General features: G+C 42.3%; 1 protein-coding gene and 1 long non-coding RNA gene across 4 annotated transcripts in view; both read left to right on the top strand.

Annotated features, from left to right (window-relative positions):
- Positions 1-12,571, top strand: part of SLC24A4 (solute carrier family 24 member 4) — a 109,924-nt gene that overhangs the window by 53,286 nt on the left and 44,067 nt on the right. The window lies entirely within an intron of this gene.
- Positions 1,010-3,825, top strand: LOC128407804 (uncharacterized). Of its 2 annotated transcripts, none has more exons than XR_008328910.1 (3): positions 1,010-1,339; positions 2,446-2,657; positions 3,562-3,825. It is a non-coding gene; the product is annotated as an uncharacterized LOC128407804 (long non-coding RNA). The 2 variants fall into 2 exon arrangements; XR_008328909.1 differs by lacking the exon at positions 1,010-1,339 and adding an exon at positions 1,349-1,705.

Raw genomic sequence — 12,571 nt, 5'->3', positions numbered from 1 at the left:
ATTTAAAATGGACATGTTTGAATATATGCCTCACTTCTATTTTAATGAGGTTTAGATTTAGACTCCCTTTAGATGTTATATTATCCAGCAAGACTAATGGTGCCCTTTGGTTGTTCCTTTGCTGGTATAAAGTCTGGTTTAAAGACAATAGACACCCAGGTTCAACTGGATCCTGTGGAGATAGGTCATCAGGCATGATCCCCCTTCTCCCTCCATGTGTTTAGCTTGTACCATTTCACCATAGACATGCTCCGCATGAGGCTACCTTTGAAGGTGACTTGAAAACTACAATTAATCCAGAATGTGGCTGCTAGACTGGTGACTGGGAGCAGCCAGCGGGACCATATAACAGTGGTCCTAAAGGATCTTCACTGGCTCCCAGTATGTTTCCAAGCACAAGTCAAAGTATTGGTGTTGACCTTCAAAGCCCTAAATGGCCTCGGCCTGGTATACCTGAAGGAGCATCTCTGCCTACATTGTTCAGCACAGACACTGAGGTCCAGGTCTGAGGGCTTTCTGGAGGTTCTCTCCCTGCAAGAAGTGAAATTACAGTGATTCGGGAAAATGCCTTTTCAGTAGCCATACCCACACCTTGTGGAATGCCTTTCTGGCAGATGCCAAAGAGTTAAACAGCTATAATTTTTTTCATAAACATCTGAAGGCAGCCCTGTTTCAGAAAGCTTTCCTGTATTTTTCTTGGAAGCCACCCAGAGTGGCTGGGGCAACCCAGTCAGGTGGGTGGGGGTGCCAGAAATATGTTATTGCTGTTGTTGTGGATGTGTTCATCATATACTGGGAATGAACTTCCTGCGGTCAGTTTGTATCTGGACAGATATATATCACTGTCCATTAATACTGCCATTATCTTGCCTTTCTCCATTTTCAAAGTCTTTCCTTCAATTAAAAAACCCTTTATGGGAGTTTGTTCATATTCACCCTTGGCACCTCTTCTGGTTCCTGTTCTCTTCCAGAGCCCTGACAGTGTCACAATGAGAGGCTTCCCAAGATTCTGCCTGTCCTTTGCATGCTGTTTCAACACTGCCAGCATGAGTGGAATACGTATTATGGCAATTACACACACTCTTCTTCAGACCTGCCTCCACCTCCCCCACAATAATTTGGCTTCTTTATTCAATATGAGGACTTGTTATTGTTTAGAGCTGTAGTTTGGCTTATCCATTTCAGTCTGCAGTAATTTATTTATGAAAGTATTGCTTCATTGGCTCTGACATAACTTTTATAATAGATTCCCACCCCCCTGTGATGCTTCTCTGGCATTGTTCATGTTTTGAGATCATATTTTTATTTTTATGTTATGTTATTTTGATTTATTTTACAGGTAGATATACAGTTATAGATAATTGATTATAGATAATTGATTACTAGCAGTTTGCTGTTGAGGAAAAGGGTATATTAAGAATTATCCTTTTGAGCCATGACTTTGACTGATACTTTCAAATAAGCATTTTTATTTTCATTATCATACTTTAGACACCAGTATAAATGCAGTTTAAGTAGATAAGAGCTGTGCCTTTGTTGCAGAGCTAATAATTAGCATGTAGATTCTCCTAATGCTTTTGATAACAGGAGGAACCTTTAAAAAAAAGAAAATAAAAAGAAAAGGTGTTTTCAAGGAAGGACAAAATATAGATTAGTGTATTTAGGTCACAGCACTGACAACTCAAATTGTTATCCAACAATTGCTGTAAGTATATGGCAGGCCCAGATAGTGGTCTCCCCTATTTGTTTGTTCATTAAACAGTAATAAATATTCTGTTCATGTCAAATTTTAGGAGGAAATCTACATCCATATGCCAGTGCCTAGGCCATTTCTCAGTCCTGAACCAAGCTCATAGCATCTCCTACTGGGTTTTGAATTTCTTTCCAACTTACTCCAAATGACAGAACTCCAGTGCATTTTTCCTTTTGTTTCATGGAGGTTCACACAGGAGAGTATTTGACCTCCATATGGTATATTACAAATCCCACTTAACAATTTCATAAATGAAGTCTAGAAATCTGTGAAGCTGGCCAACTGAACCGAACTGAACTAAGCCACTTACTGACTCAGTTCATGTGTAACAACTAACCATGGTTTGATGTCCTGGCCTGTTAACTTACTGTGGTTCCTACAAACCACAGTTTTCTGTATTCAGACAAAATAGGAAACTGCTGCTTAGAACAAACCAGGTATGGAAGATTTAATTCTTAAATGCAAAGGGAAGGGAGAGTATGCAAGCTTTAGTGAAGTAATCACTAATGAGCTCAATGGGACTTACACCCAGAGAAGCATGTATAGGATTGCCTCCTTAACTGGAACTTAAATCTGTTGAAAACAAAATGCTGAAATGCCAAACAGCTATTGGATATGGAAGATCAAGATAAAGTGTATTTAGCTATGTAGTTCAGGCTTCAAGTGATTATTGTCTTATACATACTATCTAGGGGCTCGTATACCCTGTCATATATGGATCTATGTTTAATATCAGACTGTCATTTTACAACATAAAGCTGACCTGTTGGTTAAGTGGCCTTAGATTGACATACTACGCAGCTGACTCCAAGATAGTGAAAACTTGACAAGAATCTAGGAGTACAGAATCTAGGAATTTGCCTGGAGCCTTGGGTCTGCACAAACTGTTGCCTCGGGTAAACAGGTACTGTTAACTATTTATTGCTTTTAGGCAGTTTTGTTATGCGTTAAGCAAGAGGTTATGAAACTTGGAAAGCTGACTCAAGTTACTTTGTAATAATCTTGCATCTATATTTGTAAGAAATGGATATTATTTCCTTAATCTTCCTGTTCATATTCTTCAAGATGAAACTCCCTGCATAAAGTTCATCCAAATTTCCCCATAATCACTTAAATACAAGGTGTTAATGGGTGTGGCACATTGCTTTGAAATCATTTGCTGATCTTTTTCGGGGGGAGGTGTTTTTTCCAGTCCCATTATTAGAACTTCAGAGCAGATTCACAGTGCTGCTGTGAATGCCAGTTAAAATATACCATCATGTATCCACAGTAGGAATGGAAGGGCCTGTCATTTTTGGTTTTCTCAGTTTCACATTTTAAATTAAATCTTAAATTCTGTTCTCCGCATTTGTTCAGGAATCTGCATTTGTTCTACATCTATCATCTATCTATCTATCTATCTATCATCTATCTATCATCTATCTATCTATCTATCATCTATCTATCTATCTAAAAATCCTAATGAAAATTCATCTTCATTTTGGTGCAGATTTCTCCTAATAAACACATTTTGTATGCAGTTTTTACAAACGTAAACATTTTTTGCAAAGCAATTACCCCCAATATAATGCATTTTTGTGTGTTATTTTCTCAGATGTATTCAATTTTTATTCACACTTTGCCCTGATATATGTGTTTATGAAAACATTTTTGGTTGGTTGGAGAACAGCCTCACGAAATTCAGAAAAGTGTGCATTTCAAACGATGGCTGTTCTTCAGTTCTGATACTGTTTGGGAAAGTGCAGATTTGCTAGATTCACCTTTAGATGCAAACTGAATTGAATTCCTCCCCCATCCGTAATCCACAGGAGCTCTTTGCAGTCATCCCTGATCACTGTGGATGCCAACTGGATCAATAGTCTTCCACTTAGAGAAATAACCTCTGTGGCTTCTTCAAGGGTGATCCCATGCCCTGCATCCTGAAGTCTGTCGGATCCTGCAGCTTGGAGCAATGGCACATTCATGTCATATGCACCCAAAGGAATATTTCCAAACGACTTCTGTTATTGGAGTGGAGTAGTTGGAAATCACACCTGATACAGTGATATCAATAAAAATGTATTGACTCCTTCTTACTGTTTCAGCAGCTTGTTGTCTCGGACTCATTCTTTTTGGATGTAATCTCCTTGGGACTTTCTTGAGATTAGAAGAATCATAATATTTATATAATTATTTATTTTTAAATATTACTATAGAATTTTACAGGTGGGATCTATAACAAAAAATAAAAACAAATGTGGTATGGAGAGCTCATGTTTAGGTTTCTAGTCAGCCAGCCAGCCAGCCAGCCAGCCAGCCATGTCTTCTTCAGTTACACTTCATTCTGGTCCCCATTCCTCCATGGTTTTCCATTTCGCCATCAGCACTCCCTGACCAATGAGCTTGGTTAGTTGACCTTGAGTTTTGAGTTTCTCCCTGCCTTTGAGGTTCCCTGCCCCCACTATCAAACATTATTTGTGCTTGTCCTGAGCATGCTCAGCCCAAGCAGGACAGCTGCCCCATAGTTTAATTCTTTATTGACAAAGTATGAACTTACAGTAGCTCCTGAGGTGCACTAAATCTCTGTGTGTGTGTGTGTGCGCGCGCGCGCACACGCACACACCTGGTGGCTAGGCAACTGATGCCCCTCCCCTGGCTTGTGCTCTGACCTGGATGGTTGGAGCAATGGGTGGCCATGCCTACACCCTCATCTGACGGTGTGAGTGCAAGCATCCTGCAACTTCTACATGCAAGTTGTCACTGTGCCTGCCTTTTCAAGCCCCTCCTGTTTCTAGGGGACAGTGGGGGAGAGGACAGAAGGGATCCTGCTGCCCCCTCCCTTCAGGCACCATCTCTCAGCTCCTGGTGCTGTGTCCTTCCTGCAGCTCCAGCTCCTCTCCCACAGCCTGCACCTCCTCCCTTGTCTCTGACTGCTCAGTCCCCACCCTCCAGCTCTGGCTCCTGTCTCTTGGGAGGCACAGAACCCCTGCCATCTTCCAAGTCTTCTGAGTAATTTTCCGTCTTCTTCTGCATGGTTACATAGACAATATTCAGAAATGGTGGCTGTGCTGCACTAGGTCTCTTCTTTCCTGAAGTTTATCTATTTGGCACCTTTCTGTCTCTCAGGGACATGTGCCAGGCATTGCTTGCTATGGAAGCAAGTGCACATGTGCAGAAACAAAATTTCATTCTCAGTTGCTGTCAAAATTTTGCCCTCAGTTTCCATTCCATTCCATTCATTGAGAGCCAGTGTGGTGTAGTGGTTAAGAATGGTAGATTCGTAATCTGGGGAACCGGGTTCGCGTCTCCGCTCCTCCACATGCAGCTGCTGGGTGACCTTGGGCTAGTCACACTTCTCTGAAGTCTATCAACCCCACTCACCTCACAGAGTATTTGTTGTGGGGCAGGAAGGGAAAGGAGAATGTTAGCCGCTTTGAGACTCCTTCGGGTAGTGATAAAGCGGGATATCAAATCCAAACTCCTCCTCCTCCTCCTCCTCCTCCTCCTCCTCCTCCTCCTCTTCTTCTTCTTCTTCTTCTTCTTCTTCTTCTTCTTCTCTTCTGAGATTTCCAAGTAATTCCCTGTGTTCTTCTGCATGGTTACGTAAGTAATATTTGGAAATGCCCAGTGGACCTCTTCCTTCCTAGACGATATATATTTGACCCCCTTCAGTCTCTCAGGAATATGTGCCATGTAGTCTTGTGGAAGCAAGTACACTTATACGGAAAACAAAATTTCACTCTCAATCGTCTGTTGGGAATTTCTGCAATCTTCCCAGGAGCTGCTTTGTCCCTTAGCACAGCAATATAGTGAAAACACAACAAAACACAATAGAAGGAAAGGGTTCTTTTGTTTTTGTTTTAACAGGGCTGGAGCACAAATCAGATCATAGGTTTTGAATAAACCAGCTGTCGTCAATTCACTCCAACATTCCAGCCACAGTGGAGAGTTTCAAAGAACTATTTCAGGAGTGCATGTGGGTAACAGGGTTTTGAGGGTGGAGTTAGGGGGTATATAACTGAGAATCTTTTCCGGTATATAACTGAGAATCTTTTCACAGTGCAGAGTCACAGAAAGAGTTACGCTCCCTTTTGAAAGAAGCGCCGTAAAGTACATTAAACTGGCTCACAAAGGAAAGATGCCTAGAACAGGAAGAAACATGAAGGCTGAGAAGAAAGACACAGCCATGTCACTGAGAATCAGGTGCCTTCTTTATAGGTGGGATCAGACACCCCCCCCAATGGAGCATGTGTGTGCATTGGGCCAAAGAGTCGCAAGGAGTGAGCTTGTCCCACGTCATCTCTAGAAGCTTAGTGAGAGGAGCAGGTCAACTGGCGGGACATCTTTGTAGCTTCCATTCAGTTATGAACCTCTTACCTTACTCTTAAACCTGTGAATTGTGACTTCTGGACTTAGCTTGCTACTGAGTCTGTACCCCTATTAGTCTGAATAAAGATCTCTTCCTTCCTTACAAATAAAAGTCACTGTCATGTTTTTTTGGGAAGGGAGTGTGACATCCTGAAGGGTTTGCACAAAGCGTACATTGAGGTTACATTTTACTGAGCAATCATTTGTTGATTTGTATACAGTCTAAACCACAGACCCCAGGGCTTGCCGATCAGAAGGTCGGCGGTTTGAATCCCTGCGACGGGGTGAGCTCCCGTTGCTCGGTCCCTGCTCCTGCCAACCTAGCAGTTCAAAAGCATGTCAAAGTGCAAGTAGATAAATAGGTACTGCTCAGGCGGGAAGGTAAATGGTGTTTCCGTGCACTGTTCTGGTTTTGCCAGAAGCAGCTTAGTCATGCTGGCCACATAACTTGTAAAAACTGTCTGTGGACAAACGTCGGCTCCCTCGGCCAGTAAAGCAGATGAGCGCAGCAACCCCAGAGTCGGTCGCGACTGGACTTAACTGTCAGGGGTCCTTTACCTTTTTTAAAAAAACAACAAGCTTTCATCCTGATTTGCTTGCTGGGTGTTTCTGCATCTTCCTGTTAATCATCTGTTAATCATACCACACTTTTCAGTCACCTTCCTAACAGCAAAAAAGTAAGGTTTTTAAATTTATTTTTTAAAAATAGGTTTGTGTGTGTGTGTGTGTGTGTGTGAGTGATGGGGCACTTTAATTCACTTTAATTGCACAAACCTAACTTTCCACGATGTGGTTGAATCCCTCCTGAAAAATATTGACGGTCTGGAGGTGACCCAAGCTACTTTCTCTCCAGCTCAGTGTCTCCATCTGTAAAATAGGGTTAATAGTACTGAACTACCTTTTAAGGGAATTAAACAAAAATCCGAATGAATTAGTGCTGCATTTATTTCGCTAATCTTGAATTTTACACAAAGAATGTTTATAGTCAAAGCAAAAGAGCATTTCTGGAGTCTTGTTTCTTTAAGACACAGTACACCGTCCTTTCAGAATGCAAATATTCGGTGGATTTAATAGTTTGCAGTTCGATTCCGCCGTTTGCTTTGTAACCTGCCACTCGCCGTGACAAAGATAATCGCATTTGGCAGCCTTCTCTTGGTTGAGCCAGGCAAATTGAATTAATATACTGCAGAGATTAAATGTTTTAGCAATTGCTGTTGCTTGCAGAATTGGGAGAGGGAGAGCAAGCAGGTTTTGGAGCACAAGGAGCTTACTTCCTGTCCTGCCATATGGTGCTCTCCCTGAGAGAGAAGGTTTGATCTTTGGCTTCTCACCACATCAAATTGATTACTAAGAAGAAGTGGGGTGGGGTGGGGACTGCAAGCATGCTAAGTCCTGTTTCATTCCAGGCTCCTTTGCAACCACTAGTCATTGTCTTAGCAGGGCAGCCCATTAAACCTGTGTGCAGAACGGCTTCTGAAGGACTTGCCCTTTGCAGCCTCTTTCAGTGTCGCTCATGAAGTTGTGCGTTGCTTTGAATTAATGGGCCTGTAACTCATCTTGCATCTCTCTTACAAACTCATTGGTTAACAGAAGCAGAGCTCAGGTGTTTTCTGCCCACTGCTAAGAACTGAAAAAGAAAGGGGCGGTTGTTTTGGAAACGACAGTCTGATTAGGTTATTCCAGAGGGGTAACCATGTTAGTCAGTTGCAGAAAAAACAACAGAGTATTGTGTGATGCCTTTATTCTGGCAGAGCTCATTTTGTCAGATGCATGAAATCACCCTTTGGCAGAGGGTGGCCTTCAACTAAGTTTTTACTCAGAGTAGACCACCGATTGAAATTATTGGCCATGACTTAATAATGTGTATTGATTTCAGTAGGTCTACATACCCTCCAACATTTCTCCAATGAAAATAGGGGCATCATATTCAATGAAGATGATGATGATGATTTTATTATAGTTCTATGTGATAGCTTTTTATGTTAAACTTTTCAATCTCTTTTGTGATGAGATTGTGTACTGTATGCTTTTTATTTTTGGTTTATTGACTGTAATGAATTCATAGAATCAATTGATCTTTGGACAGAGATAGTCTGGCCACAGTGGTGTTTGTTTTGGTCCTCCAGTTGGATTGCTGGAGTGGGTCATTCATGGCACTGCCTTTGGAGACAAACTGGAAGCTTCAGTTGGGGAAGAATGCAGAGGTCATAGTTATGACTGGAACTGCCAGGTTTATTATACCTGGTATACCAATTTTATAATTGGTGTATCAGGAAGTTTTTTAATGTTTGATATTTTACTTTGCTTTTGTATGCACTGTAAGCTGCCCGTAGTGGCTGGGGAAACCTAGCCTGATGTGTGGGGTGTAAATGTTGTTGTTATTATTATTATTATTATTATTATTATTATTATTATAGCTCTGCATCAATGCAAAGTGTCCATTATTATTTTTAATAAAGCCATAGATAGTTTGGGATGTAGATTCAAGAAGGAGCCTTTCTTCCCATTGCAATGGGCCCATAACTTCTACTGAGATCCCCTGAGTGCTTCTATTAATAGAGGTGCTGTATTCAGGAACAAGGGAGAGAGCTTTCTGAGTAGTGGCACCTCAGTTATGGAATGCCCTCCCTTAACAGTCTCACATGATACCTGCGAAACATTTTGGCCTCAGGCAAAAACATCTGCATTTACCCAGGCATTCTAATATGTTGTAAATCCTACTTTCATTTTCAAGGATTTTGTCTGCTCTATTATTTATATCATGATATAAATTGGTTGTATGCTGCCCTTAAATCCAAATAGTATAGACATGTTTTAAATAAACGAAACAGGTGCTTTTTATTCTCCTTAATAGTGGTTGGCAGGAGATGCCTTTCCTACTTATGAAGTAGTAATTAAATGCCTACTTGCTGCCACTAAGCTATGTCTTGCCTAGTTATGGAGGTTATCTAAGGTCCCTACTCTCTCTGTTAGCTATGGGACTTTGCAATTATGAGTAAATTAACTGAACAGATCCTAGTAGCAGGAGGACAAATAAACAACAACCCTGCTTCCTTGAATGTTTGTTACTTTGGTTTCATATACTGTACAGTACTAATATAAACAAGCAGACATTTCTCAAGCCACAAACTGATATATTGCAGTTATGGTCCTTTAATATTTGCCAGCTTTTTCACAAATGTATGTTACAGAATGTTGGAATGGGGTAGGGGAGGAAATGTTTTGTGCAGTGCCAACAATCTAGAAAGACCTAATGACCCACCCATTTAGTAGAGATCTCCTTCATCTCTGCTTGCTATATTTTGACTGTGCAATGGGTTTTTTTAAAATAAAAAAAAAACAGATCACTTAGAATCATAGAGTTGGAAGGGATCCTGAGGATCATCTAGTCCAACCCCCTACAATGCAGGAATGTGCAGCTGCCCCATATGGGGATCAAACCTGCAACCTTGTTTTAGCCAGCTGAGCTATCCAGGCTTAAAAGGCTTATTAACAGGTTATTGGTGATGATTGAGACATGGAGCCTCCATGTTCATGGGCAGCATATCCCTGGTGATCAGATGCTGGGATGAAAGAACAAGCGATGGATAATTCAATGTCCTGGTTGTCTGCTTCCCAGAAACATCTGCTGTTCCTGTGTGTGTGTGCGCGTGTGTGTGTGCATGCATGCACGCACGCACGCTCTTGATAGTGAGTCTTAAAATGGACCCTATTCATTTCATGTAAAACAGAAATAAAATGAGCAGGTGAGTACAGGGCTCCTGCACCTTTAATAATAAACTGTACCTGGTGAAATTTCATCTTCTACACAACTATTAAAGGTGCAGGAGCCCTGTCTTCTTTTCCAACCTGAACAGAAATTAACCCCAGGAAACAGGATGCTCTACAAAAACAAGCAAACAAATCCCCCTCTAGGATGCTTACATTAAACTGCAGAATCAGCAAGAATTTTCCAACAACTTGCTCCTTATCAACCCAAATTCCTGCCTAAAATAACCCATAGCCCAGCCCGTTATGTATAGCTATTTAAGATCAGGGAGGCTCCTGTAGAAGGACTAATCCCACTTGCAGTAACTGTGTCAGGGAAGTCACAGAATGCCCTGTACAATCAGCATCCTGCTGAGGATTTCTTGCCTCTGTGGGTGAATCATCTGGCGATAAGGTGAAGAAATCACATGCCTGGATGGGTTATAAAACAGCAGTTCCACGTGGCTGGTGAGATGTTCTGTCAGGCTTATGAGATTTTGGAACTTAGTCCATTGGCAGGCTGCCTTCAGCAGTATAGACAGGGCATGTGGGAGCAATGCTCTCCTGCTATACACAAATGTCTGCTGCAATCATTATCTAGTATAACCATCAGGTGTCAGTCACAAATCCACACACCCCTTGCTCCTGCAGAGCCACTCTACATTTGAAAACTAGAGGAGACACACAAAGTGGTCATTTAAGCAATGCATTTCCATTTAACACTTGTGTGTTGATAACCCAGTTGTTGAGAGTGTTTTTCAAAAAACAAACATATCACATGATCGTCTGCTGAGTTGTCCAGAGCTTGTTTAAAAAATATCTATCTGTAAATACAGAGATTGATACAGAAATTTTCATGGTGTTTTAACCAGTAGTGCAGTAGCAAATTCAGAAGTGCAGTGTCAGGGCTGGTTCAGCACAGAAATTCAAAAGTGAGCAGTAAGGTTGATTCTTTATTCAGAGACACAAAACACAGCAGAGAACTTGGTGGGCAGAACTAGCGCAATGAAGCAGTTGCCAGAACTGTGGATCTGAGCTTCCGACTTCATCCTAAAACTTCTCCCAAGTGAGCTGCCTTCCCAATACAGTGGTACCTCGGGTTACATACGCTTCAGGTTACAGACTCCGCTAACCCAGAAATAGTACCTCGGGTTAAGAACTTTTCTTCAGGATGAGAACAGAAATCGTGTGGCGGCGGTGCAGCAGCAGCAGGAGGCCCCATTAGCTAAAGTGGTGTCTCAGGTTAAGAACAGTTTCAGGTTAAGAACGGACCTCCAGAACGAATTAAGTTCTTAACCCGAGGTACCACTGTAGTAGCAAACTCCTTCATGGAGGGGCTGTCTGTGCCTTTTCTTCTGCTGCATGCAATGCCCTCCTCGTTCTTCAGGACAGAGGAGGAGGGGAGGGGGAAACTGTGGAAGTGGCAGATTGCTGGGGATCTGTTGCTGCCTCAGCCTCCTCCTCCTCAGCTGTCTCACTCTCAATTAAACCTATTGCTTGCTCAGCCTCCAACCTGTCTGCCCCCTTTCTTCCTCTGACTTGGCTTCTGAATCCCACCACCATTCTCCTGACTCGGAGCCTTCCCACTCTGATGCTTCCCTGTGGGGTGGGTTCCCTGGCTGTAGCCTCCCACCATTCCCCCTCATCTAGCCAGTCCCTGATACGCAAGATCCATTCATAAAAATCACTGCCACACCCCTCTCACTGCTATGCTTCCTTATAAGACTTTATAATCCACTAAGATTATAACAGTAATCTTATAATTATACAATAAGAGCAGTTAAGGATGCATGTGCTACTATTTTTTGTGTGTGTGCATAGGCAAATGATTTGGAGAGCTCCAGTCTCTTCTTTCAGAGCGAATGGCGTTTTCCTTGAAGTTCCATCTTACATAACAGAACTTGGAACACCCTTTGTTTTCAGTGTTCCCAAATGCTTAGCTTTGGAGCATCCAGAACAACAACTGCATGATGTTTTTCCCATGTGCCTTCTCAAGAGTGGCCCAAGGAGCTGTTGGAAACACGCCTGGGAAGGCCCCCAACTTCTCAAGTCTTCGGGGCGTCTCTCCAGTGGTCCTCCCTGGCTGTAAATCTCCCTCAGTCCAGAGAGACCGGTGATAAGCGACCCCTCTCTCCTGAGAGGAGCACACTCGTCTTCTGGCGTATCATTGCAGAAGAAAGACTCAATCAGTAGCTCTAAAACTACTTTATTTACAGTCTATATACAAAGACTCCATCAGCACGTCTGTGCTCTTTCAGCATCAGTACAGAACAGCAACACTTTCAGAAGTGAAACTAACTTCCAACAGTCCTCAGACTTCCTGTCTCATGCTCACTCAGGCACTCACATGATGTACACAAAACATAGTACAACAGTACCACTTGCTGGAGCAGCTCGGATAGATAAAAATCCTAACAGGAGCCAGTCCTCAATGGCTGACTCACCTTTCACTCTGATTGGCTTGAATCAGCACAAAGGGGGAGACGGCTCCTTCTCAGTGACTGGAAAGATCCACTTTCATGCTGACTGGGTGGTTCTAGGGTGCTAGAGACAGGGACCTTGCTGAGTCTTTGATCCCCTTTGACGACTGGGCCACCACACCTCTGGATTTAACAAACGAAAGACTGTGTTTGGAAGAAGTGGTCTACTTTCATTATTTCTGGTGCTCGCAGCAGATTATTGGGGAAAAGTTAAAAGAATAGAAAATGAGTTGAAAGAAAAACC

Source organism: Podarcis raffonei, chromosome 1, assembly GCF_027172205.1.
Source record: "Podarcis raffonei isolate rPodRaf1 chromosome 1, rPodRaf1.pri, whole genome shotgun sequence".
NCBI lineage: Eukaryota > Metazoa > Chordata > Lepidosauria > Squamata > Lacertidae > Podarcis > Podarcis raffonei.
Note: the sequence above shows the minus strand (reverse complement) of the source record. Positions and strands in the feature narration are given on the sequence as shown.